The 27,263-nt window shown below is 41.5% G+C and overlaps 1 long non-coding RNA gene across 1 annotated transcript; it reads left to right on the top strand.

Annotated features, from left to right (window-relative positions):
* Nucleotides 1-320: 320 nt before the first annotated feature.
* On the top strand, nucleotides 321-27,263 carry LOC133364228 (uncharacterized). The gene is made up of 4 exons (XR_009757881.1): nucleotides 321-536; nucleotides 3,623-3,823; nucleotides 22,863-22,969; nucleotides 27,033-27,263. It is a non-coding gene; the product is annotated as an uncharacterized LOC133364228 (long non-coding RNA).

Genomic DNA, 27,263 nt, shown 5'->3' with positions numbered 1-27,263 from the left:
CACCAGCAAGAAAAAATCCCATTCATTTCAGTGGGGTGGGTTTCCGAAGACGGTTGCTTAACCTCGCAGCTTTAAATATACTCATGTTTACTATCCCCACACAGGAAACATCGCTATAATGGACCACTCTCACGTAAATTGTAGGTCGGATGCTTGTCAACCTCTGAACCTGCTCTTGTCGCTGGCCCTTTAAGACTAGTGTACTCTGCAGCAATTAGCAGGTGATAATAGTTTCCCTCTATGTCATGAAAAGCTTCGTCTGCTGATGTATACATCACAAATCTACGCGAAAGGGAACGGAGAAGAACTAGATGGGTTTCCCTTCCTGACCAATCACCAGCTCTGCTTGCCGGAACAGTGTATAAATTGAGATGCTTGGTCTGAAAACCCACTTTGCTAATTAGCTATATAAGTAACCACTTACATGCTACCAGCTTTTTTTTTCATTACAAGCGTGCAGCTTCTGCAAGCTGAGGTTTGTCGTTCACAAGCCTGTTGAACTAGATTGCTTGGATTTAAGCCAATTTACTCAGCCGGTGTGTAGATGCTATAATTCCAGTTTAACTAGTATGTAGACTGTACTTTACTGTTGCTTTTCGCTCACGTTAACCTTCAGCACATTAGCGGCCTGATATAAAACATCCCTATGGTAAAATTCACTAATAGGCAAAACACCCTTGCGGTTTAAGAACGTACCTATAGTCAACAGATATTTCTATCAAACTTTAAAAAGCAGGGAAATTGGGCAGCTATAGTGAATGCACCAGGGGAGCAGGAGACCTGACTCTGAGATACACACACTCGCTATATGCTCAGAGGCACATGTTACCAAATTCTTCCAATCTACAGTAAAGTAAAAGAACTTGTATTCCAAAACATATGTTCTGTAATCCATTTAGTCTGTCCTTTCTCAAACCCTTTCTCATTAAAGTGTGTCCCCCCTTTAAATTTTATTTGTTACATTTACATACCACCTTTCTTCAAATACTAAAGGTGGTGTGTGTGGTGTTCCTCCCCTCCCATTTTATCCTCACAAGCCTAGGTTAGGCTGAAATATATTGACTAGCCCAACCAAAGGTCAAAGTTGAGCAGGGATTTGAAATCAAGTGTCCCCATTTCTGATCCTTAGAATCCCAGTTAGGTTGTATGCCAAAATTGCTAGTGTGGGATAATTGTTATGGAGCATTTGGCTTGAATGGACACATGAAGGTGGCTCTGATTTTGGAAAACTAGATGAGATGTTTTAGCAGGGACCAACCTGTCCTTTACAATTTAGAACTCATCCTGCAGAGAGAGGACAAGGTGGCTTTCTAGTAGATATCTCCTGTGTTGAGCCCTACAACACCCACTTAGGTTCCTAGAATTTAATGTAACAGCCAAGTCCTGTGCATGTTTATCTGGAGACAACCCCCTCCCCCCCCAAAAATGTCATGGGTTTTCTAGTCTCCGGCATTGCAAAATTGTACTGATCCATTGTCCGGGAATACTGATAAGGCTTGCAATCTATACAACTTACTAGAAAGTGAATCCATTGAAATCAGTGGATAACCATGCATAGGAGTGAACTGTACAGCTTGACTTTACTAGGTGCTTAATTGCAAGCTGAGTACAGAGAGAAACCCTTGGTGTTTTTGAAGATGTAGGAAAGAAATTGTGGATTCTTGCATTTTCTTTTTAAAAAAATCTTTTTTGAAATTCAAGGAAGATGGCTTTTAAAGTAGGCAGCAACTCCGTTAAAATGCTTTCTTTCCCTTTTCCCTTCTCTCTCTCTCTTACACGCACATGCGTGCACGCACGCACACACACACACACACACACACGCACACACACACACTCCTTCACCGCATTTGCACAATCCTGCTACTCTTAACGCACACACTAAGACTGCATCTGCACCATAAAATTAAAGCAAAGAATCCTGGGAACTGTAGTTTACCCCTTACAGAGGTGCAATTCCCAGATCTCTTAACAACCGACAGTTCCCAGGATTCTTTGGGGAAGCCATGTGCTTTAAATATATAGTGTGCATCTGACTATGCAGTGTGTACACACACACACCCCAACCACTTTACACACAGCCAGATAGACTTACCCCATTCTTATATACAACCATCATCTTGTTTCTAAATGACAGGAAGATAGGAAGCTGCCTTATAATGAGTAAGACCATTGGTCCATCTAGCTCAGTATTATCTACACTGACTAGCAGCAGCTGTCCAGGGTTTCAGAGAGGGATCTCTCTCACCTCTACCTGTAGATGCTAGGAATTGAACCTGGGACCTTTTGCATTCAAGTCAGATGCTCTACCACTGAGCTATGGCTTTATATTCCTGGTGAGGCTTGAACTCACAGCCTCGGCATTGTTTTGACAAGTACTGCTGTGTAAGTATTGCACCCTAACCGACTGTGCTACTGGAGCTGCTAATTGATGCCCAACCCCACAATCACACACAGGTACCAGACACTATCAAGGTCTGAAGGATCCCCCCACCCCTTCACCAACTATTTCTATACAAAATATGTGTTTTGGGTGTGCGCACAATGAAAAATGTAAAAGAGGAGCCTGCCTGAGGGTTTGTTAGGTTCCCTTGGCCTTTGCTCTTCAGATGGCACACTTTTTTGCCTGCATACTGAATACCGATTTCCTTTCCAGTTTTGCCCCTCCCCCACTCTTTTGATGGGTTGACAAATATGGACAAGCCTTCAGTCTGCTTGAAATGCTGTTTCTGTGAAGGAGGGACAATAGCTCAGAGGCAGAGCACATGCTTTGCCTGCAGAAAGACCTAGGTCAGATAGCAGAGATTCTCCTCCTGAGACCCTGGATGTCCACTGCCAGTGTGAGTGACCAGAACAGAATTGGCAAGATGGCCAAATAGTCTGATGTGATATAAAGTAAAACCAGACTGCTTTTGTGATGTTTCAGGCAGGCAGCTAATCAGTGCCCTGTGCATAAAGCAGGCATTTCAAACTGGCAGAACAGGCTTCGCCTTAAGTACAATCCTCAAGAGATGTTTGCATGTGTGATGACAACATGGAGTAGTAAGCTTCCACCTTTTATGTATATCTCTAGATTCTTATCTGCATGCCTGAAGGAATACAGGTAATTAATGATAAGACCCATAATAATACAGACTAGCCTTTGAGCATGTTCAGCATGCTTCTTTCAAGTACTGTGTAAAGGCAATCAACTCCTCACAATGTGTAAATACAATTACTCCAACACACCCAGGATTAAGGGAAGTGCTTGAGATAAGCAAATTGTATGTCCAGGCATACTTAAAGTATCCTTCTCTGCAGTGCCATGCTGGTTTCATGGTCTAGTGCCAGTCATATTGTATTCTCAGTGAGATCACCAACGATGAAATAGCTTCCCTAAAACATAGCTTGTCCATCACTACTAGCCTTCTCCTGCAATGTGCACCTATAAGAGGAATATTGGATGTACTCACAAAGCAATGGTGGGGAGGTCAAACAAGCCTGGTGAGTGCCCTATATGAATGCGGAGAGTGCTCAGTTAGAACAAGCCCTACTAAAGTGAATAGGACCTTTGTTGGATGGGCTCATTTTGGCCAGATTACAATTTCAAATGCATCTCCCCATTCTTCATCTGTTTCTTTGGCAGGCAAGTGTCCTACTTTACAGAAGCCATACTCTATTTGAAGGTGTCCTCCAGCTGAAGGGTTGGCCGGTCCAAGTCTATCTTAAAGAGAAAGAACCATAAGTAGAGAGAACAAGGACCTTAAAGTTGCCCATCAACAGTTAACACCTGGACAGCCGACTGAGCAGGTACACAGGTCGCCTAGTCACAGTCTTCTCCGCTATGGTGAGGTGTATTGCATTTTTATTAAATAATAGTAATTATGGCTAAATTTGTGTCTATATGCTCACATTAATATACAAACTGCATGCAGATCTGTCCTCCATGTTGGTGATGTGTAAGTGGCCATCCTACTACTTGATTAAATCTGTGACTTCATAAATGGAAAATGGAAATAGACTGCCTTCAAGTCTATTCCGACTTATGGCGACCCTACGAATAGGGTTTTCATGGTAAGCGGTATTCAGAGGGGGTTTACCATTGCCTTCCTCTGAGGCTGAGAGGCAGTGACTGGCCCAAGGTCACCCAGTGAGCTTCATGGCTGTGTGGAGATTTGAACCCGGGTCTCCCAGGTCCTAGTCCAACACTCTAACCACTATACCACACTGGCTCTGGACTTCATAAGCAGAGGAAGGTTATTTCTCAACTTTATTGTATGAAGTGATTTAACAGTCAGCCTTTTCCTAGAGAATTCTGGTGATTGTACTTTACATATTCACAGGAACAGAAGCAAAAGAACATAATGTATGATAGGAAACAAATTGCAAAATAAACATATTTAAAATGAATATCTGAACTATATCAACTGTCTTAATGTTGTTGCTTCCTCCCTGCTAAAACAAGATCAGCACAGTACGTTTTTGTTATTTGGGCTGATTGCAGGTGTAGCCACTACTCACCATATGCTCAGAGGCACACATTACCAAATTCTTCCAATCTACACAGGAAGTGGATTGGACTGTGAAAGACCAACCTAAATTGTGTTTGCATTATTACAAATTTGTAGGGCAGTACAATATCTCAGAGAGGAGGTCAGGTTTCCTGCTCCCCCGTGCATTCATTATAGCTGCCCAATTTCCCTGCTTTTTAAAGTTTGATAGAAATATCTGTTGGCCATTGGTACGTTCTTAAACCGCAAGGGCTTTTTTTGCCTATAAGTGAATGTATAATCTAAAATCTTATTAAAATATTATGAAGAGGAGCATAGTATCATGAAGTGGAAAAGGGCACATAACCAACAGGCACTATAATAACAAGAAGCTTATAGATAAAAGGCCATTCAACAGACTGCTGCTTGCAACACAGAGCTGAAACTGAAACCATAATCCCAGAGAATTGACTTTCTGGTATGGCAAGCCAGGAAGGCCAGTACACTACCCTTACTCTCACAGATCTAGGGGGACAAATATGTGTATTCACTGGACATGGATCATTTATCTAAGCCAGGATGACTGCAGTGGTGTCCAACCCATCTGGAACTAGTTCAGGGCAGTAGACTGTGTTGCAGACAAATGGTATAATTCATGTAGTGCCAGGATAAACTAGTTTAGCAATATGGTTCATGACATGCAGAAGCAACATTAATTTTCAGGAAACACTGTGGAACATTTTATACTTGGGTCCTTTTGCTTTATCAATTCCACTGGCTTCCAGTTAGTTTCTGTACCCAATATAAAATGGTATTAATCTTTAAAGCCCTAAATGTCTTTTGGGCAGGTTCCCTGAAGGATTGCTTTTATCTTCATATATGTGCCCAGACCCTAAGATAAACTTGGTTGCCTGTATCAAAAAAGGAGAAAGCAAATAGAGACAGGGTCATTTGCAGTGATGTCACCCAAGCTGTGGGATGCCCTTCCCAGAGAGGCTTGCCTGGCACCTACCTTGTGGTATTTTTGGCACCAGGTGAAGACCTTTTCATTTTTCTTGGTTCTTTTTAAAAATACTCCTTTTTAGACTCTTTTCTGGCACTAGGGTTATTTTGTAGCTGTTTTTTAATTGGTTTTATATTTCCTCTGTGTGTGTGTTCATATAACTTTTACCCAGATAACTTTTTGTTAATGAGGCATATAAATTGGCTTCCTGGAATTCTTAAATACTACATGAATTCCCAAAGATGGCAGCATTACAATGCATATAATATGCATTACATCTGGGAATACTGGGTTATATATCCAACTAAGTCGTACTCAGAGTAAACCCATTGAACTCAAAGGAGAAAGCTAACTCTAGACCTTTGATTTCAGTGGGTCTACTCTGAGTGTGACTTAATAAGGTACAGCCCACTGTGACCAAGGTTGCCACCCTCCACCATTCATTCTTTCACTAAGGTCTAAGGCCAAATGGAATATTCAGGAACGGAGATAGATGCAATGAAGGCCATGTCTGCATCTTGCCTTTAAACCACTCTTATACCACTTTAAAAGTCATGATGTACCCCAAAGAGTCCTGGGAACTGCAGTTTGTTAAGGGTGGTAAGAGTTATTGGGAGACCCATATTCCCCTCACAGAGCTACAGTTTCCAGAGTTCCCTGGGAAAGGGGATTGATTGTTAAAGCACTCTGAGAAGTGAAGCTCTGTGAGAGGAATAGGGGCCTCCTAACAACTCTCAGCACCCTTAGCAAACTACAGGTCCCTGTTTAAGGTTGCCAGGTCTCCTGTTTTCACCATGCTGGATCCAGGACTGGACTTGCCCCTCCTACCCCGTCCCTCTATAAAAGCTCATTCTTTAAAATCTATAAAATATGGCATGATTTATTTATTCATTTATTTTAAAAAGAAGATTTATATCCTGCCTTTCAAACTAGAGATTCTCGAGGCGGTTCACACGCAGACAACTAGGGATCGGGGCGAAATTTGATTCAGTTCACATTGTAAGGTGAATGCACCTAGTTTGTACTTTCTGAAACAATACACAAACTGAAAAACAGCCATCCTTTGAAATTTGCATTTCTCAGAATTTTACAGTGCAGTTCTCCAGCCAAGTAATGTGTACAAAAATGCATAAGCAACATGCAGAAAACATTATATTAGGGAGCATTGCTTTGCAAAAATGTTCATATTAGGCAAAATTGCACACAAAGATGTGTGCAGTATATTGGAAGAAATTAGCACTAAAATGCGGATGGATTTTCATGAGGACTTTTTTTAAAAAATTGCAAACTAATCTGCAAATGTAGGTAACTGAACTTAAGAGTGGAAAAATGAGAAACTGAAAGAAACCAAAATCGGCAGGTTTTCCCATCCCTCCACACCTTGCAGCCCTTGGATCTGTGGCTGAAAGATATAATGTCATCGTCACAGGTCAGCGCTGTTGGGCATGGGCCAAGAAGATCCATGTCCCCTTAGAGGGTCCATGCACTGCTACTCATCTCCTAGTTGGTGCTGGCAGTTCATCTGTCCTTTCAACGGTGAGTGAACAATGAGAGGAGTAGTGTAAATGTAAACAATCAGCAATGGGCTGGCTGCCCCTTCTTAAGGAAGAGAGAGAGAGAATATGAGGATTTAGTGTTATTCCCCTTTTTTGCTGCTGTTCTTTTACATTGTGCTAATTCTGGAGAAAATGATGAATAGTAGGCAAAAGGCTGTTCTGCCATTTCAAGACATCTGCTTTGGCACTAGGCAGTGCTGAAGCACAGATTCATTAGTTCTGCTGCACCATCTGGAAGCTGTAGAGTATAACATAAAGGGAAATTCTGGTCAGGTAGTGTCTTCTACATTTCAGATAACACCCTACAATTTAGTATTCAGGACAGCAAAAAAACTGAATTTTTACTTTAAAATGCAGCTTTTTTTAAAAAAAGGCCATTCATTGGCATGTGATTTTAGTCCTCTCCAAAAGGATGCCATACATGTTCTCCCAACATGCAAGGAGTGAGTGCATGTTCACAATGAATAGCCCTTCTCCTTTGCATCTGTGCGAGTGTCAACAGTAGCAAGGCTGACTGCATGTACAGTTCTCATTGTGAAGACTTCCATGTGACCTGAACCACCAGTCACACAGAAAGAAAGGTTGCTTAGAACACACAATGTGGCTGGGTGAGTGGGGGGGGGCTACTTGCTATAGCCTAGCTCCCCCGCCATGGGTAGGCATGTAGTCCGCTGTTTTGTACCTGTTCATCTTTTGATCTCATTAACATTACTCACTCGGTCCACTGTGGTTTGCATTAAATCTGTGTGATCTATGGTGATTTGCAAAAATAATTTTGTTTTCGATGCTCCTGATGTTGGCATGATCACCTCTTACATAAAGAATATAGGAATTACATTCCTATATTTTTCACTATTTACAGTACTGCTACTGTTATTGATATCATCATCAAGTAGCTGTCTGCCCCCAGGCAGGTTTACTTTAAGCCATATTTGCTTGGGGCAAGAAATAAAACAATAGATTTAAAATCATCTTCTGTGTGAATGACACAGATCATCAGCAAGACACACACACCCTGGTGAGAAAAACACCCATTGTAACACCACAAATCCAGTCATTTCCCTCACCCTTTCTTCTCTTTCTTCTTGCAAAGCTATGAACAGCCATATGCAGAAGAAACATCAGCAAGGGCATAAGAACAGATCAGGCCAGTGGCCCATCTAGTCCAGCATCTTGTTTCCACAGTGGCCAACCAGTTGCCTATGGGAAACCCACAAGCAGGACCTCAATGAAAAGAGTACTCCCTCCTGCATTTTCCAGCAACTGTTATTTGGAAGCATATTGCCTCTTCCTATGGAAGCAGAGCATAGCCATCATATCTATCAGACCGTATCTCCTTTTATGAACCTGCCCGGGCCCTGAGATCTTCAGGAGAGGCCCTTCTCTCAATACCCACGCCCTCTCAAGTATGACTGGTGGGGACGTGTGATAGGGCCTTCTTGGTGGCTGCCCCTAGGCTTTGGAATTCCCTTCCTAGGGATGTAAGAATGACCCCCTCCTTGCAGTCCTTCCGGCGTCAAGCAAAGACCTTTCTATTCCAACAAGCCTTTGGTATTGACGGCTGCTAAAGATAGGGCTTGACGGGAACTGCATTGCTAATGCCTAATTCCTCCATTTTAAGCTGGTTTTTTTATTCTCTTTTAGCTATAAGTGTGAATGGTTTTAATATTGGAATTAGTTTAATTTTATTTTAATCTAGACTCTGTATGTTTTAATTATATGTGTTTTTATCTGGAAGCCACCGCGAGTTCCAGTTTTGGAAGGATGGCGGGGTATAAATAAAGACAATAACAACAACAACAACAACAATAATAATATCATGGCTAGTACCCATTGATAGCCATTTCATCCATGAATTTGTCTAATCCTCTTTCAAATCCATCCAAGTTGGTGGCTGTTGCTGCCTCTTGTGGGAGTGAATTCCATAGTTTAGCTATGCACTGTGTAAAGAAGAACTTTCTTTTGTCTATCCTGAATCTTTCAACATTCATCTTCCTGGGATGTCCATGAGTTCTAGTGTTAGGCAAGAGGGAGAAAAACGTTTCTCTGTTCTCTTTCTCCATGCCATGCGTAATTTTATACACTTCTATCATGTCAACACTTTTTTGCCTTTTCCCTAAACTAAAAGCCCCAAATGCCGCAACCTTTCCTCATAGGGGAGTTGCTCCATCCCCTTTATAATTTGTTGCCTTTTTCGGAACCTTTTCCAGCTCTACAATGTCATTTTTGAAGTGAGACAACCAAATGCGGTGGTGCCATAGATTTGTGTAATGGCATAATGATATTGACAGTTTTATTTTCAATACCTTTCCTAATGATCCCTAGTATGGAATTTGCCTTTTTTACAGCAGCCACATACTGGGTCGACATTCATTGAGCTATATCCACTACAACCCTAAGGTCTTGTTCCTAGTCAGTCACTGCCAGTTCAGACCCCATGAGTGTATATGTGAAATTAAGATTTTTTTGCTCCAATATGCATAACTGTACACTAACTTACACTGAATAGCATTTGCCATTTTGCCTCCCATTCCTTTTGGAGCTCTTCACAATCTCTTTTTGTGTTAACAACCCTGAACAATTTAGTAACTTCAGCAAACTTGGTCACTTCACTGCCCACCCCAACTCTGGATCATTTCTGAACAAGTTAAAAGGTCCTAAAACGCATCCTTTGGAGACTCCACTTTCTACATCCTGTCCTTTTGTTCCTACTCTCTGCTTCTTGCTACTTAACCAATTCCTGATCCACAAGAGGGCCTCTGCTCTTATTCCATGACTGCTAAGCTCACTCAGGAGTTTTTGCTGAGGCACCCTGTTGAAAGCTTTTTGAAAGTCCAAGCACGCTATGTCAACTGGTTCACCTCTATCTATATGCTTGCTGACACTCTCAAACAAAGTGCTGGAAAATTGCTGCAAAATGCACTCTCAATTGCTGCAAAATGCAGAGAGCAGCAATATATTCTTTAAAAATGACCAATATTTTGGATTACGGCATGTGTGTGAGTCTGGAACAGGCTGATGTTCACTGATGATGCCATAAGGAAGAACATGAAATACATAGCTGGGGTTACTTTCATCCTCCCCCAAATAATGGAATGATGCAGAAGTTCAGAGAACTGATCTGGCTGGATTTTTCCTTAGTATTTTGCAATAGAGAAATTGACATAGTTTTTGTACAACAATGCATGAGACTGTGACTCTGAGAAGCTATTATTCTTTCTTTTAATTTTTTAAGTATTTATAAAGCTACTGCCATTAAGCATTACTACCTTAACCCCTCCCCCACACATGTACAATCTTGTAATAGAGAGCTTTCGACTGAGGGACACAGGACAATGAATGTTAATGGATACCATTATTATAGGGGGGGGCTTTTTGGCTTCGCAGGGCTAGCTTATCAGGATATGCCTTGTGGATTAAATTTGACATGTGGGTGGGGCTACGCACATGCGAATCACATGGCATCATTATGACATTGCATGATTGGCAGGCAGGTAGGGGCACCCATCTGTCCAAATCCCTTTTGCTTCCTTTAGGTCTCTGTGATTGGGAACTTTAATGGGGAGGGGGGATTGAATAGCTTCTTCCAAGTCTCCCCCCTCTCCTTTTAAGTCTCTGACCATGGACTATTAAAAAGGAAACACAGGGAGACCTGGAAAATGCTTCTGCAGTTCTCCCCCTCCCCTTTAACTGCCTAATTGCAGAGACTTGTGGCACCAACACTTTGGAATTCCCTCCCCTTAAATATTTGACAGGGGCCATCCCTGTTATCTTTTATGCACCTATTGAAGACCTTCCTCTTTCGACAAGCCTTTTAAATAGAGACCTTATCCCAGTCTGCATCTGTGTTGGAACTGCTTTTGAAGATTTTTAAAAAGTTTTTTAAAATATAATTTTCAGATGTTTTGTTTTAATATGTTTTAAAGTCTTTTGTTTTTAAGATGTTTTAAAGGGCTTTTAGTGGGCATGGTTTGGGGAAAGTGACATGGGAAAATGGTTTGGGGAAAATGGCTTCAGGGGCCAAATTGGACCCCTGAGGGGCATGATTGGGCCAGAGGCTGGAGGTTCTCCACTCCTGCTTTATTATCTCAGTAAAATGGAGTCCAATGGAATACACATTTCAGCACATCTGGATCAGAAGGAAACTCCAAAACAATGACAAAGAAGAGAGTAATGAAATTATCATTAAGTATGACCTGGGATTGAAAGTATTGTTAATTTTGACAGATTTTTTAAAAACAAAAATCAGAATTGATGAAGATTGCTAGTGATCGCATGGAAACCAACTGGCTTACCTGGTAGGTGAATGAGAGAACTGCTGCAGAGCTCATATTAGTATTCAATTGTTGCAAAATTCTCTACCATCCCTACTCATGGGTTGATTTTACATGAGAGAAGAACACCTGCAGACTATAGTATTATGGGTTTCCCACAGGTGCTGCTCACAGAAAATTATTTGTGGTTTGCCCTAAGGCAATACTTGATGAGTCTTAAACTTGTCCAAAGTGTTGATCAATGCATTTGTTCCAAAACTTTTCCAATCCAGATCCCTTAAACAAAGGTGAAAATTGGGCAGAAGAAAATAAATTTGTTTATTTCAAAGGTCTCAAGCTGGAAAATGAGGTGTACCCAATTTACTTATATAATATGAAGTTAATTGAGGAATATGATACTCTTTATTGAATCAAATTTTTCAAAACATTGGGTCTGCTTGGAGTATAGAGTAGTTAATAGTATACAAATTAGCATTTACCCTATTTTGAAACAAAAATGTAGGTTACTGTAACATTGGATGAACAGTTATTTCAAATTAGCCATGCTTAATAAGTCGGAATTGACTTGAAGGCAGTCCATTTCCATCCTTCAAGGTTTAGGTCACCAGAGTGGAGCTATTCTGGCTGGTCCTGAGACTGCTGATTCCTATGTCACTGAATGGCTCTCTGGTGTCCATGGAGAGCCACTGTGATTGTTTAGCTAAACAATTTGAGGATAAAGTTATTCACTTCTGGACAGACCTTAAGGCTATTGTTTTGACAGGTCCATCCAAGGCATCCAGTGCTATATCTTGGCTGGTGTTGTGGGATCATTTTCAGTTAATGATGAAGATGACAAGGTATTTGCAGCAATGAGACCAACCATGTGCCCTCTCAATCTGCATCCACCTTGGTAAATGAAGGCCAGGTCTCATTCATGTATCATTACTTGAAGGAGTGGTGCCTGATGCTTTGAAAGAGGAAGTTCTAAGTACATTCCTAAAGAAAGCTATCCTGGATCTGTTGGTCTATAGCAGCCTTTCCCAACTAGTGTGCCTCCAGATGTTGTTGGACTACAACTCCCATCTTCCTGACCATTGGCAATGCTAGCTGAGGCTGATGGGAGTTGTGGTCCAACAACATCTGGAGGCACATTGGTTGGGAAAGGCTGGTCAATAGCAACAACCACCTAGACTCATTCCAGTCTGGCTTCAAGCCAACTTTCAGATCTAAATAGGCCTTTATTGAGAGAGACAAGGGGAGTGCACTCACTCACAGTACCTCCATCTTATCTGGACTCATTTTCAATTTGTTGGCCCACACCCAGCCCTTTACCATCTCCAGACATCTATTTAAGACTTGGATGTCCTATCCTGACACCAATGGAACAGGAAAACAGAGGTGGGTATTGTCAGCACTTCACCCCCAATCCCCTGATGACTGCCCCAGCATGGGCATCAATGCATACTAAAATAGGAAGTATATGAGATCTAAAAGCTATCCTAGCCAGTAATCCGGCTGATGCATTTTGGACTAGTGAAGTTTCTGAGTTGTTTTCAAGGGCAGCCACGTATAAAGCACCATGCAATAATCCAGTCTGGAAGTTACCAGAGCATTGAGTACTGTGGCCCAGTCATTCTGTCCAAAAGGAATTGAAGCTGGCTAACCAGCCAGAACTGAAAAAAGCACTCCTAGCCACTGAGGCCACCTGAGACTCCAATGACAATGTTGGATCCAGGAGTACCCCCAAGCTGCAGACTTGCTCCTTCCAGGGGAGTGTGACCCCATCCAGAACTCTGATCACTTATCACTTTATCACCCTACATCTCTTCTATCACCTTGTATTCACTAGGGCTTTCTCCTTAGTAAGTGTTCTTAGGATTGCAGCCTTTTAATAAAAGATATCACTGCTAACTTGTGGTAAATTGTTATGGAGAATCACATAGTACATGACCAGTACCCAACCTGCTAAAGTATTTGCTCATTTCTAAGCGTGCATGAGTCAGTAGCAGTTTTGGCCAATTCTATGAATCATATTCTCCACTCCTGTAATAACGCCTTAGAGCCTTCAGGAGCCTTAGAGTCTAGGATCAGGAGCTTATGACTGAGTGGATAACTGTGGATCCACAAAGAGAGGATTATTGTGCTGGATCAGTCAATCCCATTATAAACTGTGTCTAATCTATATACATGGCTTTGCATAAGAATGAAAACCACACTTCACACAATTTTACTTGTGGGAAACATCACAGATTTGTTTTCAGGCCTTTCCTTTCCCCCATAGTTTCCCTGGACAGCCTTAAACAAATAAAGGTGCAATTTTGTTCTGCAAATTAGAGATAACATACATAAGGATTTTGTGAGAGGCTAAACTCATTAAAATGTGTTAAATGATTGGAGGCTATCTAAGTGAAGATACTGGAGAATGCACATAATGTTATTAGGATATGTCCACTAATTACACCCACAACATAATTTAAAAATGCAGTGTTTAGAGCTGATATTAAAGAAGAATAGAAAAAACATCACATTGCTGTTGCTGAGTTAACATAGAACATGAAAGCAGAAGTGTTTTTGTGTAGATACTAGTTACCAGAGTGTTGTGTCTAGTGTCATCAGCAGTCAACAAGCTGGATCATTGCCAAGGCCCAGAAGTTGATGAGGAGGAACCTGCTCAGGCCAAGGTACCTCTATTGTCCCTACAGAAGGTCAGGGGTTAACAAAATGTGAGCCATCACACTCTCCAAGAATGCTCAGTGACATATGAGGGCTCTCAAGGGGCTCTTGAGTGGAAAGGAGCAAGTGGGAGGGACACTGGGGCACTATCTTGATTTTCACTCCATGTTCCCATTAAGGGTGAGGAGCTACAGATGCTCCATTTGTGAGGTCTGTTCAAATCCTGGATCTGTATATGCATTGTGCCTCCTATAAAGAAAGCGCTGCATACATACCTTGCATTTAAAGCACATGGCTTCCCCCAAGGAATCCAGAGAACGGTAGTTTGTTAAGGCTGCTGGGAACTGTAACTTTGTGAGGGGTAATCTAGGATTCTTTGGAAGAAGCAATGCACGTTAAATGTGCCTTAAATGTATGGTGTGTACATCAACATTGAAGGATTCTGCTTTACAACTGGAATAGGTCTAAAATTGTGGGGGAAGGACTGTAGCTCAAAGGTGCAGTACCTGCTTTGAACCATAGAATAGTCAAGTTGGAAGGGGCCTATAAGGCCATCTAGTCCAACCCCTGCTCAGTGCAGGAATTCAACTTAAAGCATACCCAACAGGTGGCTGTCCAGCTGTGTCTTGAATGCCTCCAGTGCTGGAGAGCCCACCACCTCCCAAAGTATTTGGTGCCATTGTAACACTGTAACAACTAGGAAGTTTTCCTGATGTTCAGTTGAAATCTGGCTTCCTGTAACTTGAGTCCATTATTCCGTGTCCAGCACTCCGGGATGGTTGAGAAGAGATCCTGGCCCTCCTCTGTGCTGCAACCTTTCAAGTACTTGAAGAGTGCTACCATATCTCCTCTCAGTTTTCTCTTCTCAAGACTAAACATGCCCACTTCCTTCACTCTGTCCTCATAGGGCTTTGTTTCTAGTCCCCTGATCATCCTCATTGCCCTCCTCTGAACCGATTCCAGTTTGTCTGCATCTTAAAGTGTGCTGTCCAGAAATGGATTCAGTAGTCAAGATGAGGCCTAACCAGTGCTGAATAGAGGGGAACCAATACTTCATGAAATTTGGAAACTACTTCTATTAATGCATGCAGAAGGTCCAAGATTCAATCTCTGCACTACAGATAGAGCTGGAAATGTCCCCTATCTGAAACTCTGGAGAGGTGCTCCAAATAGTGTAGAAAATACTGAGCTCTATTGATCAGTGGTCTCTGTATAAGGTAGATTCCTACATAATGATCCTTTCTTAAATTTACTCAGAATATGGCCCACTGATTTTAGCTGAGCTCATTTGCAGTGGTTAGGGTGGGTGAGTCTCTCCAGAGGAGGAAGCGTGCAAAATTGTTCCTCTGTCTGTCCATTCTGTGGTGCAGGGAACAGCACAGAACTGATGGTAGCCCCAAAGGAACCAGCCAGCTTCCAAGTGTGGTGAGGCAGTTCCAGGAGCCCCAGCCAGCCAGCATGCCCAATGGTCCCTTTTAAGTAGTCGGTTAGCCTTCCAGCTCAGGCAGGCTTTTTATGATTAGTTCTGTTTTATGATTGGTTTTGTTACCAGTTTTTGGTTTCATCCTGTCCCTCTTCAGTTTTAGTGTATTCTTATTATTATGAACATCAATTAATTAATTAATTAATTGGTTTCCCCATACATCCCAAGGCAATGCACAAAACTTAATGAAACAGCTAAAAAAAACCCAGATCCAAAACAGTTACAAAACCAACAGAATATGAGTTTTGAAACAATACAAAATGAGCACCAAATGCAGAGAATTTTCATCCATCTGGGAAAGCTTGATGGAACAAAAGAAGTCTTCAATGGCTTTCAGAAAGCATAGACAGCACCTGTTGCATCCCAAAGGAATGGGGGTAGCCACACCAAAATCCCTGCTCCATGTCACTGTGGAATGGGCCTCCAGTATCTTTGGAACTTGAAGGAGAAACTCCCTAGCAGAACACAGTTGTATGCTTTTATTTTATACTGTTAATTTCGTAATTGTTTCCTGCTTTGAGAATATTTTTGATTGAAAAGTAGGCTATAAATTGCCTAAATAAATAAACATCAGATGTTTCAAGGAATGTCCACAGATCAGATTTAAACAAGTTTCTTTTTTGTTAAAAACTGACATAGTTCTCGAGTGGGAAACCTTTGTAGATGTAGTTTTGTGATGGGGCTAGTGATTTCTAACAGAGGCTTCTCAGAACCTTTACAAACTAACTCAAGATATTAGTCCAGCCTCAAAATGCTTCATATTTGTATTTTTCACTGGAGAACAGTGGTTCTCAAACTCTGTTCCAGGGAAAGCTGAGTTCCGGGAAAGCTTATCCCTCAGAGAGAATAGTGGACTAGCTTCCTTCAAAGAGAACATGCTAACCACTATTTCCTCTAACATGTGCATCCACAGAGCAGTTCTGGATATTCGTAGGGCAGGCATAGCCAATATGATGTGCTACAGATGTTGTGGACTACAACTTCTATCATCCCTGACTATTGGCTATGCCGGCTGCAGTTGATGGGAGCTGGAATTCAAAACATCTGGAGGATGTCTTACTGGTTACTCCTGTTCTAGAGGATATCATGTAAGGTGCACACTCTAACCCAGGGGTGGGAACCTGTGCCCTCCAGATGTTGCTAGATTCCAATTTCCTTCAGCCCAGCCACAATAGGCAATGGTCAGGGACAATGAAAATTGGAATCCAACAACATCTGGAGTGCCAAAGATTCCCCATCCTTGTCTTAAACACTAAACAGACCTGATGTGCCATATTAGTAATGTTCACTCTACACCAGGGAAGGGAATCTGTGATTGTCCAGTTCTTGTTGGACCACAATCATCCCTGACCACTGGCCATACTAATGTGCTGATTGGAGTTCACATCCAACGGTGTCTGGAGGGCCACAGGTTCCCTATCCTTGCCCTAACATGTCTCCCAAATCTTCTGCAATGTACAGGGGTTCGATGGCAGACAGGCTGAGGTGGAAGGCATTTCCTAAAGGTAAAATGGTTGAAAGTCGCTATTCACTAGGAGGTCTAATAATTGATCGAACAATGTCATAGTCTTGCGGTGCTCCTAGATTCATTGCTGTTCTTGGATCCTCAGCTATGAGAGCGACCAAGGTTATATTTCACCCAGTTTCATCTGCTGAGCAAGTTGCCTAACCACTGGCCATGCTGGCTGGGGCTTATAGGAGCTGGAGTCCAACAGCTCTTAGAGACCACAATGTTGGCTATCCCTGGGTAATGAGACATTGTGGGTGATATTCATTGGTAGTCCTACTAAAAGTAAACCCACTGAAGGTAATAAGCATGACTAACTTAGGTTCATTAATTTCAGTGGGTCTCCTCTGAGTAGGACTTAGTTGAATACACCCTTGTATTTACAGTGACCGATAGTAATTTTCCCTCAAAGTACTTAATAATTTTAATATCAGAAATTCTATTTATTTCATGAACACCATGTAAGTTCTTGCATATTCAGTTAGATCCAGAGTGTACCTTCTGCAAATAAAAGCACTCCTTTTGGATTTTTGAGTTCCTGCTCAAGGAAGAGAGAAGTTATTTTTCTGATCTCCTCACATACACACCAACATCTGCTACAACACTGCTCCAGAGTGTGCCCCAACCCACTGGATTAGCGTTTCAGGGGGCAGAGAGGGCCTCCAGAGAAGGAAGAATCAACAAAAATCACATCCTCACAAGAGTGCTCCATGAGCAGAATGCTACTCACAGGTACTCTGGATCCAACCCATATGTTCTTAAACTCTCTTTATGTTAATACTGTATGGATATTTCTTAAACTTTTTTGTCCCCAGCCTGCCCTGGGTTCTCTAAAATAAAATATTGAAAGAGTCCCATTACCTTTTGTACCTGGATGCAGGGATCATAGAAGGCTGACAAAAGAGTGCCCACGTGGAGAAATGGATCCACCCCAATGACTCTGCTACAATGGACCAACTCCTAAAAAAATGTCTCTAGGCATAGATTTTTGTGCTTGAGTGCTTTAGCAGTAAAATATTCTGCGAGGTACATACTGCTGCTAGGAAACAAATGTCCCAATCTAGCAAAGGAGATATGTAAGCAGAAGAAAGCTTCTGCATGCGGAACAGATGGGGCTGCACCAGCACATCTGGATATGAATGCTCATCCACATCACTGTGTTTATCTAGAACCCCTTGAACCTGTTGGTCTTTTGATGCGGATGGGAATGTATATTTCCATCAGGGGCTTATAGTTGTTCTGCATGACTAGGTGCCTATGAATATAGCTGGATGAGAGCCAGGGTGTCTAGTTAGTTATAATTTCTGTCTGGGCAAGTATAAATGCCACAAGTGAGAAGAGATATACTGTATGTTAAATGCATATGAAACAAGCATGACAGACCACTGGTAAGGAAAAGTCATCCATCTCCTTATCCTTTGTTGTAACTTTATGCAAGAACTTTTGGTTCATATTATAAAATTCATCCATGATTGCATATTAAGTAAAATCTGCATATGAAAAATGAATTTTGTAGTTTAGAACTTGACAACATTCTGCATCTCATGACACCACATGAATAATCACCCAATAAAAATATTAATGGGGAATATAGCGCGAATGAAGAACGATAGATTCTGATCGCATGTATAATGTATAAACTAAAGCTAGCTTCATTCCATTGTCGTTACTGGATTTTGTGCTATTATTAATGGGAGGAAAATTCCTAAAATCACTTTTTGAAAAAGAAAATGTCTTCACTGTGTCTCAATGAGACAGAACATAGCCAAAGTGGCCATGTAGCAGTCATGTATGATGTAAAGTTTATTACAGAAACTTTGGGCCAGTCTTTTATTCACATTTATAAACTGCTTTGTCACCAAAAAGTCCTCAGATGCCTAACATGTATTCAGAAGACACCCTGGAACAACTTTCATAATTTTTGCATTTTCAGATAAAGTACATAAAAGTTGTCTCCAGACATCTTTTATGGCAAGTTAGCATGCGACAGTATTTATTGAAATATGCTTGAGGGTGTTCCTGATAGTAAAATTAGCCTTCTCCACCTTGGACTCTTCAGATGTTTTGGACTATAACTCCTGTCAACTGCAGTCAGTATGGCCATTGTGCAGGGATGATGGGCGCTGTAGTCCAAAGTATCTGGGAGGGGGGGTACTAGGTTGGGGAAGGCTGACTTGTATACCTGAGAGACAGCCCAAACAGACAGAAAAACAGGAAGTCAGGTGAATGCAAATAGCATTTTGATGGTGCTACATTAATTTAATTAGGAAACGGCATGATTTACAATATGGGTGCATGGCAAATTAAATTAGCCAATATTTAAATAGTGGCATTGTGTAAATATATGAATCATAACTGGTTCAATGTGTGCTTCTTGGTTGTGTTGAATGTCCAATATGAGACACCATTCTCTTCTGAAAGGGCAGTGTTAAGAAATTATTTATTATTCCTTAATGCTCAGCACTAGCAAATGGTTTTTGCACAAGCTCAATTTCCATGTATCTTGGGGTAGTTAAATGTCCAAAAACAAAGCCATTTGAAGGATACTTAAGTCTGCTTTCTTAGATCAGCTTTTTTGAAAGCCATGGGATTTTTTTATTCATGCACCTCCTTATGCTAATAGTTGATGCCATAGCTCTTAATGGGGCAGAAAAAAATCATAATAATTTTTGAACTGCTGCTCAGAACTTCACCAAACCAATGCAAGATTGTCTTCCTCAACAAACCAGAATAAAATACAACAGTAGTTGGAAAGACATATATGATGTGCCTGCTTAAAAATTTGAATAAAAAGGTTCAATGTATCAATTTTCAGCACTTTTAAACTGGCAGTAGCTATAGCAGTTTTTATTGGCTTGGCTTGAAATTTTGTCACATTCATAACCATATAAGATGAAAATGCATGCCAAGTTTCAAGTTATTAGGTCAAGAGGGATAAATTTTATAGCATGTAGAATGTTAAGGCTTATCATTGTGGGACCTTTAAGGTGCTACTCAGCTTGACTAATACATTTGTACTACAGTCAGATACCTAATGAATAATGAGGTAAAACTGTATCAGATTTGGCCTCAGATCTCTGTGAAGGTTACAATATATATGGGCATTGACTGCTCACAAAAAACTTTGTTATAGTTGCTAAGGAAGGCAGATATTTTGGAAGTTATAGCAATACTGAGGCCGCATTCACACCATACATTTAAAGCACTATTATACCACTTTGAACAGTCACAGCTTCCCTCAAGGTATCCTGGCAAGTGTAGTTTCAATCAATCTTTATTCTGGTCAATGACCAGCACAGAGAGCATAATGGAAACTACATAAAACATATTATCCAAATATATAAAACAATAAAACAAAACAAAATAACATAAAATTGATAAAATATAATTATTTTTCTGTACAGTGCCATGTGCATTGATGGCACTTTATAAACTATTATTATTATTATTATTATTATTATTATTATTAAACAGATCTGAACAGGGTGGTTTATAACAGATGCTATTGGTGGTCGCTGATTGATAGGGTTGCCATAAGGCGTAATTGATTGAAGGCATATAACAACAAAAACTCCAAAAGGAAAGATTATACAATGGCTAGAGTTAACTTTCACCCCATTTCGAATTTGCCATTTTTGGGCAAGATCATTGAGCGAGTGGTGGCTAACCAGTTGTCAGCACACTTGGATGAAACGGATTATTTAGATCCATACCAATCGGGTTTCAGGACTGGACATGGTACTGAAACAGCCTTGGTCGCTCTGGTAGATGATATGAGGAGGGCATTAGACAGGGGAGAATTCACCTTTCTTGTCCTCCTGGATCTCTCAGCGGCTTTTGATACCGTCGACCACGGTATCCTGTTAGATCGCCTGGGGGGATTAGGAATAGGAGGCACTGTTTTACAGTGGTTCTGTTCCTTTCTCTCTGACAGGCATCAACAGGTAGCATTGGGAGATGAGGTTTCAGACCCTTGGCCCCTCACTTGTGGAGTACCACAGGGTTCTATCCTCTCTCCCATGCTATTTAACATCTATGTAAAACCGCTGGGAGCTATCATCAGGGGTTTTGGGCTGCGGTGTCACCAACATGCTGATGACACGCAGCTCTATCTCTCCTTTAAATCTTCACCAGAGTTGGCTGTAGAGACCTTGTCCAAGTGCCTGGAATCCGTGAGTGGGTGGATGGGAAGAAACAGGCTGAAGCTCAATCCTGATAAGACCGAGGTGCTACTTGTGGGTGACAGGGGAAGGTTGGGTGTTGCTGACCTGAAGCTTAATGGGGTGAGTCTACCCCTGAAGGATCAGGTCTGCAGCCTCGGGGTTGTTCTTGATTCCAAGCTGTCCATGGAGGCTCAGATTTCGGCAGTGAGCCGGGCAGCTTGGTATCAACTACACCTTATATGGAGGCTACAACCCTACCTCCCTATTCATCAGCTCCCACTGGTAGTACATGCCCTGGTCACCTCTCGATTAGACTACTGCAATGCGCTCTACGTGGGGTTACCCTTGAAAACGGTCCGGAAACTACAACTGGTGCAGAATGCGGCGGCTCGTCTGCTTACAAATAGCCGTCGCCGTGATCACATTACGCCAGTGTTATTTCACCTACATTGGCTTCCAATTGTCTTCCGGGCCCAATTCAAGGTGTTGGTGTTAACCTTTAAATCCCTATACGGTCTCGGCCCAGTGTACCAGAAGGAGCACCTCCAGTACCACCAATTAAGCCGCCCGACTAGATCAGCCGCACAGGGCCTTCTCTCAGTCCCACCAACGAAAACAGCTAGGTTGGTGGGGACTAGAGAGAGGGCATTTTCAGTGGCGGCCCCCACTCTGTGGAACTCCCTCCCGTTCGATCTTCGCCATGCCCCTTCCCTGGATATATTTCGCCGAGCCTTAAAAACTTGGCTCTTTGGACAGGCCTTTGGGATCTCCGGGGTGGGCTAAAACTTTTTGTGATTGTTTATAATTGTTTATTGATTGCCTACATTGTTTTATACTGCTGCTATTTAAAATGGTTATTGTTGACTGCATTGTATTTTATGCTGTATTTATATTGTATTTTATTGAAATTTAATGTGTACGTCGCCTAGAGTGGCTTCGGCCAGATAGGCGACACAAAAATTAAATTTTACTTACTTACTTACTTACTTACTTACTTACTGTTCTTGTTGTATTTGTTTTAACTAATAATTTTTTTAAAAAAAATATTAAAAAAACAACAATTCAGAGATGAAAGGAACACATGTCTTCAGCCTGCCTCCTCCTGATCACCTTCCTTCCCTGTTTTTTTGTGGGGATGGGAAATCATTCATAGCATTTCCAGTATGTATCTCATGACTGAAGTCATCACCCTGTTTTTTGTGTCCCTATTGATCAATAAACCAGCCTATTGGGGCTGGTTTGAGACCTGATTTTGATACCTAAAACATAAGTTTGATATGAGGATGGCTGTTCATTTCTATGGTCATTCATTCTATGGTCTAAACCAGCCACAGTGCAATTCACAAGGGTGTTCCTGATGCACAAGCAAAGGCTGTCAACTCATTTTGTCCAGTTGAGAAACTGTCTCCTACTTTGGGGTTACACTTCCCAGAATTCCCTGGGAAGGATTGATTGTTAAACCACTCTGAGAATTATAACTCTGTGAGGAGAACAGGGGTCTCCTAACAACTGCCAGGGTTCTTTGGGGAAGTCATGACTGTTTGAAGTGATATAACGCTGGTTTAAATGTGCAGTCCAGATGAGGCCTATTATACAGATAAGCTACTGAACCTGAATGGTTCTGCAAGGCCACCTAGTGGAAAATATATTACACACAGCACACCTGTTCAAATAACCACATATAAAAGTGCATTATAATGTGTAGTACATTCAGAAGTTTCTGTCCTATAACCCTTCCATCTGTGAGTCTTTCAGGATATCTGTGGGAATCCTGGGAACACCTGGGAGAAAATGACAAGAACCAGAGTGCAGGAGAAAGCCAGAGTCACATGCATTGGGTGTGGACTACAGTTGCTGAAGAGGTAATGAATCAGATCTTAGCATAGCTAGATTTCAACCATTATTCTTATTTACACATCTAGGCCTTTCCCTCTTTTTATCTTTAGCTAAAATCCTGCTATTTCATTATGGCTGCCAATGCTCCAAGCAGTGTAATACTTGAAAACAAGATTATGGTTGCAATAGGCTTGCAATAAAGAAGCCAACATACCTTTACATTTAACAGCCACTTCTCCTTTTATTGCTATATTTTAATTACTATTTTTGCTTTAATTACTTTTTTTTTTTTTAAAAACTTATATTACAGGAAATAGATCCTTCCAGGCCTGTATTGTTATGCTGAGTATGCTAGTACAAAACAGGAATAATATTTTTTCAGCAAGTCCTCCAGAAACTACCAGTCTGATCTTGTGATATATTTTATCTGCCAGCTTATACATTTCAGCTGCATGGATACTGTTATTATATAGTTAAGTCACTAGATGGCAATGGACCTAGTGGAGTGGAGTCACAAGGTTTTTTTTGTTGCTGTGCTGTTCTGTTTTAAGGAAGACAATATAGTTCTTGTGTAGCTTCCTTATCGGTGGGCCCTCTAAGCTTCCCATTATATCAGCAATCTCCACGATTTTAATTAATCATAATTACTGGTGTTGATGATGTTTTCCACTATGGTGACAATACTATTTTTGTACCTACCAGAAATATTTTACAGTATTTGAAATTTGTCATCCAACCAGCAGCAGATGGTGTGGTGGGGGCACTGCTGCTCACCTGATCTCTGGTTTATTTATTTAATTTGTATCCCACCCTTCCTGCCAGCAGGAGCCCAGGGCGGCAAGCAAAGCACTAAAACACTTTAAAACATCATAAAAACAGAAAATACATTAAAACAAAACAGCATTAAAAACATTTTTAAAAAACCTTTAAAAAGGGTTAAAAACATTATTAGAAAACATATTAAACAATTCTGACACAGATGCAGACTGGGATAAGGTCTCAACTTAAAAGGCTTGTTGAAAAGGAAAGTCTTCAAAAGGTGCCGAAAAGATAACACAGATGGCGCCTGCCTAATATTTAAGGGGAGGGAATTCCACAGGGTAGGTGCCGCCACACTAAAGGTCTGTTTTCTATGCTGTGCAGAATGGACCTCCTGATAAGATGGTATCTGCAGGAGGCCCTCACCTGCAGAGTGCAGTGATTGACTGAGTATATAAGGGATAAGACGATTTTTCAGGTATCCTGGTCCCAAGCTGTATAGGGCTTTGTACACCAGAACTAGAACCTTGAACTTAGCCCAGTAGTAAATGGGCAGCCAGTGCAATTCTTTCAGCAGCGGGATGACATGTTGGCAATACCCTGCCCCAGTGAGCAGTCTCGCCGCCTCATTTTGCACCAGCTGCAACTTCTGGACCAACCTCAAGGGTAGCCCCACATAGAGTGCATTACAGTAATCCAGTCTGGAGGTTACCAGTGCGTGGACAACAGTGGTCAGGCAATCCCGGTCCAGTTCAAATAAGTTTGGCAGGACATCATAAACTGGAATGAACTTGCTCCTTTAATTGAATTGGTAAGATGCCATTATCCAGGGCAGCCATGAGAAATTAATAATGACTATCATTTAAATTATTTATTTGGGTAAATACAATAGTAGTGGCCATCTGTCACAGGTTTATTCTTATGTTTGTCATCCAAGGTGTGGGTGGTTCATTTTATATTTTCATGCAAGGATTGTTTTTAGGACTATCTGAGCACCAATTTCAAACTTATTCCCGTTTCCCCCCTATTTCTAAACAGAAAATTTCATGGCAATTTATAGAGAATGTATAAAAACATAAAAAGCTTCCATCATGCACTGAAATCTTAGCATGTTTGCTCAGAAGTAAGTCCTAAGTAAGTGTGTGTAAAATTGCAGTCTTTAACAGGTGTGGGAAACCTTTTGCCCTCCAGATATTACTGAACTATACCTCCCATCAGCCCCAGCAAGCATGGCCAACGGTCAGGGATGATGGGAGTTGTTCTTCAGCAACATCTGGAGGGCAAAAGGTTTCCCACACCTGCTTTAAAAATAACATGGGCAGAGCAATTCTAACCCCCAGATCCACTATCTGAAGGGGGTTTGGAAGGAACAGAGATGCCTCTCTGCCAGCAGAGAAGAACTTAGCCAGCAAAGGGGGTCCATCCACTGTGCAGTCTCCCTCTGCAATATGTTACTAGCTCCAAGGCCCCTTTGTTTTTTCAAGAAGCCTCAGGATTGCCCCACCCCACTACCCCACTCCCATCTGCACCAGCCTGGAGCTGGTGAAACTAATTTCTCCCTCTATTGGAACCAGGGAGATGGAATAAAGGGAATGAAAGTTCACATGCAGAGAAAATGAGACAAGTCAGCTCTCCCCCATCCTGGCAAGCATGAGGTGGCATGGTTTTGGATTTGGTGACAATCCACCACTTTGCACCCCCAGTTAGGTTGCTCTGGAAGAGAAGTAGAGCTGTAATCCTGTATATATGGGCAGAGCAATCCAAATCATGAAAAGCTGGTGGAGGAGGGGCCGGTGGAAAACTCTGCACATCCACTTCCCATTTGGGACGCCGACTCAGTTGGGAACCACATTATTAATTTCTCATGACTGCACTGGACAATGGCATCTTACCAATTCAATTAAAGGAGCAAGTTCATTCCAGTTTATGATGTCCTGACCCACAAAAGCACTCTGAACACAAGGAAGATGCTACGGAAGTCCCCCCCCCTCGGCTCCTTCTCTGCCACACCCCCGGAATGCCCCATTGTCAGGCCTTCTGCAAACCTTCCATCTGCCAACTAGGCTTCCTCAGTGGAGCCCCAGCTGAGCCGGCAGGGCCCTGGTGGTGCAGCGGCTATGCTGAGATGAGGAGCTTCTGCCCGCAGAGCCTGGAGGCGCCAGGAGCCTACCAGCTCAGCGGGCGGCCCGCCACATCCAACTCCCCCCAGCCCGATGCAAATACAAGTTGGATTGTGCCCTTAGCTGGGAGTCAGCACCACTGAACTACATTGAGCTTACTTCTGAGTAGACATGTATAGAATTGCATTCTGAAGTTGCTTAATTTGAGCCAAATTCCCTTTTATTTTGAAAAAAGAAAAACCCCTTCCAGTTCAAAACAAAACAAAAGCTTTGAAAGTGAAAAAGATTTTTGAAAAAAAATTCATGAATCCATTTCAGATATTTTCAGGCTAACATCCAGCTGTAGACTCTTTCCAAGTAGGTTTCTTTTTATATATTTTATTATTGTTGTTTTATTTCATCACTTTACATACTGCTTAACACTGTAGTTTCTAAGCAGTGTACAATGTGGTTCAAAAAAGAGATACAAAAGATAAAATTAACCAGAAAATCAGAAATCTAGGGTGAAATAAGTCTCACCAGGACAAGATTTTGTGTTTAGTTTTTTTCTCCCCTGCAACAAGGTTAAGTGATGTTACATCAAGAAGTAGAAAAAAAAAGATGAATAGTTGGAACAATCTAAAAATACCTAAGTTATAGGTAAGAATTTAGTCCACCCTGCATAAGCCATCCAATATTAGTTGCAAAGCTGGGGGAAAAATGTACATCACACTGATTCATAGGGTTGCCATAAGTTGTAATCGGCTTGAAGACACATAACAAGAACACAGCTGAATATCAACAGCATACATCAAGCAAAATTGTTAGCTCATAGAATCAGAGCTGAACAATTCATTATATCCATTGAGATAGAAAAATCTGTTAAGGGGCAGTCTCACTTTGACAGCAAGGGCGCTAAAATTAAAGCAAGAATCAAAGGGCTTCTCAGGAATTTTATTTTTTGAGAGATGACAGCTCAACCCTTTAATTGTGGGGGAAACAGCATCTCTCCAGGCTGCATGAAAGCTGCCATTTGACTAAAAGGTTAGTCTGTTAACCACACATATCAGTTAGACTGGATTTTGAGCAAGAATATGCACAAATTTTGCCTGTCCTAAAATCATCAAAGATTTCAGGGTGGCAACAATGCATTAGCAATCTTTGTTCAGATCACTACACATGTGCACTTTGCTGTAGTTTTCAAATTGTGTCTTTTTACCTTCCCTTACAGGTTTCCATTTTACACCAGTGCGCATGTTGATTCAATTACAGTGCAAAAAAGGCACCCTGGCTGAAAGGAGCAATTCTAGGAAGGCTGGTTGCATTAGCGTTATTATTATCATGCTGCTTACCTCTCATTTGCTCTGGTTTCTTTCTTTAAAACTGGATGAACATCCTGCAGTGGCAAAGTTTTTCTGTATTTAATCTTTACTAGAAAGAAAATGAACATTTTTTTTCTCCA

Source organism: Rhineura floridana, chromosome 9 (assembly GCF_030035675.1).
Source record: "Rhineura floridana isolate rRhiFlo1 chromosome 9, rRhiFlo1.hap2, whole genome shotgun sequence".
Classification (NCBI taxonomy): Eukaryota; Metazoa; Chordata; class Lepidosauria; order Squamata; family Rhineuridae; genus Rhineura; species Rhineura floridana.
The sequence above is the reverse complement of the archived record's forward strand: the minus strand, read 5'-3'. Positions and strand labels throughout refer to the sequence as shown.